Here is a 6,000-nt window from a genome sequence, read left to right on the forward strand (position 1 = left end):
AAATAGTAGTTGAAAAGACTTCCCACCAGTAGTGTAGGATCATTTTGGCTTATGCTAATAGGGTTAGGCCAATTGGGGCAGGACCCCAAACATCAATATGAATTAAATCTAAAATTTCATTAGCATGTGAGGAAGAGCTTCTGATAGACAACCTATGCAATTTTCCAAATTGACAAGCTTCATATAATGTGAATGAGTCATTAGATGATGTTTTCACATTGCATTCCTTCAAGACCTTTTTAAGAACTTTATTGTTGGGATCCCAAGTTTTCTATGCTAACTATCTTTAAGAGACATGTGTAGACATAAGAGTCTTTATTATCACATAGTTGATACAAGTCATTTTTGAGTTCTCCTTTTAGTACAAGCTTCTTTATCAATTTATCCTTCATAAAACAACAATTTTCACCAAACTCAACAAGAATATTGTTGTCAACATTCAATTTTGAAATACTTAGCAAATTTTTGGTGATTTTTGGAACATAAAGAACATCATGTAGATAAGATTATTCAATTTAGTTTATCATGAGGCCATTACTTTTAGTCTTCCACCATTACCAACAAATAAAGAATTCTTACCATTATTTTCACCAAGTTCTTGAATTTTTGTCCCTTTGGTAGGTCACATGGTTGTTGGCTCCACTGTCAAAATATCATTCATAATCTTAACCATGATAAGGTGAAGCTATGAATGCATTGTGCATTCCTTGTTTTTCACTTTCAACATATTGAGTTTTCCATATATAGGTCTTATCAAATCAATAATAACATTTTATACCAATGTGGTCAATCCTTCTGCATACTTGACATATTCATTTTGACATTTGATAACAGTTGAAAAACTGTTAATTACAACCTTTATGCCATAGAAAGTAGCTTGAACTCATGATTTTGTTGAATTATTGAAAATAATAGAGTTGGACAGGTTTTATACTTGATTTCCTTGTTTTTGCAGGTTTTTAGATTGAATTGATGAAAGAAGTGAAAAGGGATGAAGATGGAATCAGAAAAGGACACAAACAGTGCAAAAGAAGTGAATCCGCAAGTACTGCTCAGCGCCATTTTACTGCTGAGCGGCACTTCTGAATACCCATTAGCACCGCTGAGGGGCAACAATGCAGCTGAGGAGAAGAATCGTTACGCACTGGTACCGCTGAGCGGCATTATTTTGGGCTTGGGCCCACTTTTCTGTAAATTTTAGAATAGTATATAAGCTTTAGAACGTTCTAGGGTTGGTATCTTTGGCTAGGACGAAGCACAATCACTCTCTTTCACCCCTTGGAGGAGGATTTTGGATGTTAAGGCTCCTTTCTCAACTTTCTCGGGTTTTATCTTTCATTCTTCCATTGTATTTCATCTAGTTTCACCATGAATATGGTGCGCTAAGCTTATTTTGTTGTTGGGGAATCAATGTAAATCTTTAGAAACTCTCTTGTATGGAATTTATTCTTCAAGATCATTCATATGATACATGCTTTCTTTCATTAATAGTTAGGGTTTTTCATCTTTGCTCAAAGCATGCATAGTTTAACTCATTCGATGTCATGATTATTGATTTTGTCGATACGGAGACATACGGGGAAGTCTAGATCTGGAAAATCTCTCCCAACAGTATATTACCAACCTAGAGATAGCAGTATGATAGTTGGTTGCCTTTAAGCTTCTGTTCACTATAATGCATGATTAATTGCTAGGGAGACAAGAGATTGTAAACTAGTGATTATGATTAGGCTTTCTTCGCCGAGAGATCGAGTTTAAAGTAATTTAGAAAGTGACATTAACATTAATGAAAATATTGATGAATTCCTAAATACAAGAGAGTGGAAAAGATTAACTTGATAAACCCCAACAACATATTCATCCATATAATTCAATTCACGCTTTTGTTTCTTCTTGCCATTGATCATCATATGCATACATGTTTACTTTTCAGTCTTTTGCATTTGAAACTTAAAACACTTTGTTCTCAAGTCTTAATTAATTAATTAATCACATAAGTGTCTAGGCCTTGAGTCTCTTGGGAAACGATATCTGGTTTTACCAGGATTATTACTTGCTACGATTCGGTTACACTTGCCGAGAGGTAAACAACATCTTACCTTTTCCTCTACCACCTCTTGTGCCTTTTAAATTAGAGTCTTTTCAATCACCTTGGGATCCAAATTCGTTGCCTTTAGACTCCTTATTGGCACCAAAGTTTATAGAGACATTCAGGTTAAGGCGGCTGAAATTATTAAGTTAAGCTAATATGCTTTCAAAGGTTAACAATTGAATTTTCAATTCAACCCAACTAATGTTGATTTAGAAAAAAACATGACAACCACTAGATTGTAATCAGAATCCAAACCATTTAATGTCTAAATCACTAAATCAGAGTTAGAGATTGGTGAAGCTGCCAGCTCTAACTTGTCAACAAGATTTTTCATCTTGTCAAGATATTGCTCCATCTTCATGTCTCCTTTACGTGTGTTGTGAAATTCAGATTTCAGATAGATGAATATGGATATGGTGTGTGCACCAACAAGGCTTTGAGCTTCATTCCAAAACTGTTTGGATGTTTCACAATGAAGCAATTGAGTTGCATTGTCAATTTACATAGAATTCATCAGCCATCCTAGAATGATTTGATCCTAGGCTTGCTAATCCTCATAGTTAGGATTGATTTTTGTTGTCGTGTTCTCCGTAACAATGAATTGGTCTGGACATTCTGTTATCCCTAGTATATAGCCCTCAAGTTTACATCCTTTAATCACTAGTAAGATTAGATATTTTCATAATGGATAATTGTCTCTATCCAACTTGACAAAAATTGTAGAAGGTAGGTCACTTTTTTTATTGGCAGCGAAAGACATGATGGTTGTGGTTATGGATAAAAAATTGTTTGCTTAATAGTTCTGATTTCAAGATAAAAAATTGTATTGAATATAATGATTTACATTGATAATGTATTGTTTAAATACAAGTAGTAATATACAGTCAAGATCTATCGTTATGGTAATACATACACGTACTTTCCTAAATAGCATAGAATGCTAATGAATAATTACAATAATTATTATAATATCTTCAAAATCAAGAATCATGATAAGATATCTAAGAGAATATTTGATTCTATCTGGCCTATGGTTCTTAATTAATAACAAGCATAAGATACGTCAAAAGCCATAATTTACTTTAATTACCATTTCCAATGCAAAATAAAACTCTTGGTAATTCTAAAATCTGTCTGTTAGATAAAAGTGTTAGTTGTTATGGAGAGATCCAAACTAATAAGAAATTATAATTCCAATACAATTAATATGCTGTAATATTGAGTTTACTATTATTTTCAATTTTTTCTTTTTTTTCTAATAAAATTATTATTTAAGCTATTATTATTGTATCATTAGTTTAAAATATAAATATATAGTAAATATTTAATTATATAAGTATTCCTTGGATTTTTTTTTCGCATGGTGTGATCAATAATTCTATCTTCTTGTTTTTGTTCATTTCCTTTCTAATTTTCTTCATTTTGTTAGCCATCTTGTTTCTTCTTCCTTTAACAGAGTTTGAAAAGATTGAAAAAGAAAATTTTAAGTTAGTTGAAAAATTAGAAATAAGAAGAGAAAAGTAATTATTACCTCATTTGGTTGAAGACAAAATCAAAGATAAATGAAAATAAAAAATAGGGTTTAGCACTCAATAATACATAAAGATCCAATTAAAAGTACTAATTATATATAAAATAAATTTGTTTTGTTAACTAAAACTCTATATGAACATTTATACAATTTGTTCACAAGAGTCAGAATTAGTAAGAATCCATAAGTCAGGTTATAATACATAAAGATCCAATTAAAAGTACTAATTAAATATAAAATAAATATTTATTTTCTTAATTAAAACGAACATTCATACAGGTTGTTCACATGAGTCAGAATTAATAAGAATCCATAAATCAGGTTATATAATACATAAAGATCCAATTAAAAGTATTAATTATATATAAAATAAATATTTATTTTCTTAACTAAAACTTTATATGAACATTCATACAGTTTGTTCACATGAGTCAGAATTAGTAATTAAGAATCCATAAATTAGGTTATAATACATAAAAACTCAATTAAAAGTACTAATTAAATATAAAGTAAATATTTATTTTCTTAACTAAAACTCTATATGAAGATTCATACAGTTGGTTCACATGAGTTAGAATTAGTAAGAATCCATAAGTCAGGTTAATAGACAATAGAAGGTGACAAATACTAGAATACGTACATTCAATTGCAATTTTCATTAGATTAATTTTCCTTTCTACGGTCATATCTTGAACCTCTGTTATTAGTTTGTTTGCATGAATTGAATTTGAAATTTGAAAGGAAAATTTGATTGCTTAAAATGAATCATAATTAGTTTAAGATCATAATTGTGATTTTTTAAATTCGTGTTCCACAATAAAGTTGGAGCTTTTCCATCCTTCTTTTAAGTTTTGAAACTTAATAAAATAAAATAAAACACCACTTCTTAGGTAAGATTAATTAATCCAAACTCTTCATTTTTTTATTAAGATATTTGAGTAAGGATGTAAGATGTTATGAAAAATCTTAACTTGAATAATTATGGATGGACAAATTAAAATGTTGGAAGAGAGGATATATCATTAGAATTATTTATACCAATTGTTTTTAGGAAAAGTATTAAGGAGGATGGATTAAGATGTTTGAAAGTGACGATATATATTATTAGAATGGTTTATGCTATATTTATAGGAAAAATATATATAAGCGGAAGGATGTTAAGAATGTGCATAGGATTTATATAATCTCTTAATTATAATTAATATGGCGATAATGAGTTATATAGAAGTAATTAAAATATGCATGTAATTACATTGATATGAAAAATCCTATTTATAGAAATTTTTGAATTTTATAGTTATATTTATTGTTTGGTTCGGATAACTAATTGATTTGTTGATGGAAGAATTTCCCAACAATGAATATGATATAAAGAAAAGTTTTTTTATAAATTTTGATTAATTTATTTTTTGAAATTATGGATTTGGGTTTGATTTTAAATTAATTACCAAAAGTACTATGTTGAACCACGTGTTCATGACTTTGTTTTGAGAAAGTTGTGAAATTTATGTACAATTTCTTCATAATATTGAAGTCGTACCTCAGAAATGCGATTTTTTAAAAATTAAGTTTAATTAACCATGATTTAAGCCTAAATTCTTTTTCAATTGAAGTCGTAACACAGGTTGGCGACTTCTGTGTAAAAAATGTTCAACTGAAGTTGTGACATTGGTTGGTGACTTCTGTCCAAAAATATGTTCAACTAAAGTTATGGGAGAGGTTGTCAACTTCAACCTAAATTCAATTTCCACTAAAGTCGTGCATGTGGTTTGTAACACCCAAATATTTTAAAGGGTATTACTGATAGTAGAGACTAAATTAATTTAATATCTCATATAAACAATCAAATTTTATTTCAATTACTCCAAAGTACAATACCAAACATACAAACTTTAAACAATATAGTCTTCAACATTGAAATTTCAACTTATAAGTTTTACACAACATAATCTTCCCAATACAAATTTATTCTTTTTACAAAAATTCCTGAAAGTTTTTCCCCGCATCTCTCTCATCTCTAAGCTTTTTCAACCGCATCTGCAACATTATCTAATCACATATAACATGAGTTATATGATCATAGTACAAACAAATAAAGGTAAGCCAACCATATCATAAAATCATTAAACTTGTAATAAAAATATTGTAATCATGTATTTTTGCAATTGATAAAATATCATTATTCCGATGTCATTAATTCATCATTATCAAAATCATCTTCCTCATTCCCATAAATCTTACAAGTGTACCATGCTTACTCATGAAGCCTTATGGTCAGACCGCTCTCTGCCTGCTTCCTTAAGCCTCACTTATATACTATGTCTTACTTTCTGAAGCCTTATGGTCAGACCCCTCTCTGCCTGCTTCTATAAACCTC

The 6,000-nt window shown here is 29.6% G+C and overlaps 1 pseudogene; it reads right to left on the reverse strand.

The window, feature by feature from the left end:
• Positions 1-523: 523 nt before the first annotated feature.
• On the reverse strand, positions 524-2,852 carry LOC148205731 (uncharacterized; annotated as a pseudogene).
• Between the last annotated feature and the right edge of the window lie 3,148 nt (positions 2,853-6,000).

The sequence above is a fragment of the Vigna umbellata genome, chromosome 1, assembly GCF_029865625.1.
Source record: "Vigna umbellata cultivar VRB3 chromosome 1, Vumbellata_1.0, whole genome shotgun sequence".
Taxonomy (NCBI): Eukaryota; Viridiplantae; Streptophyta; class Magnoliopsida; order Fabales; family Fabaceae; genus Vigna; species Vigna umbellata.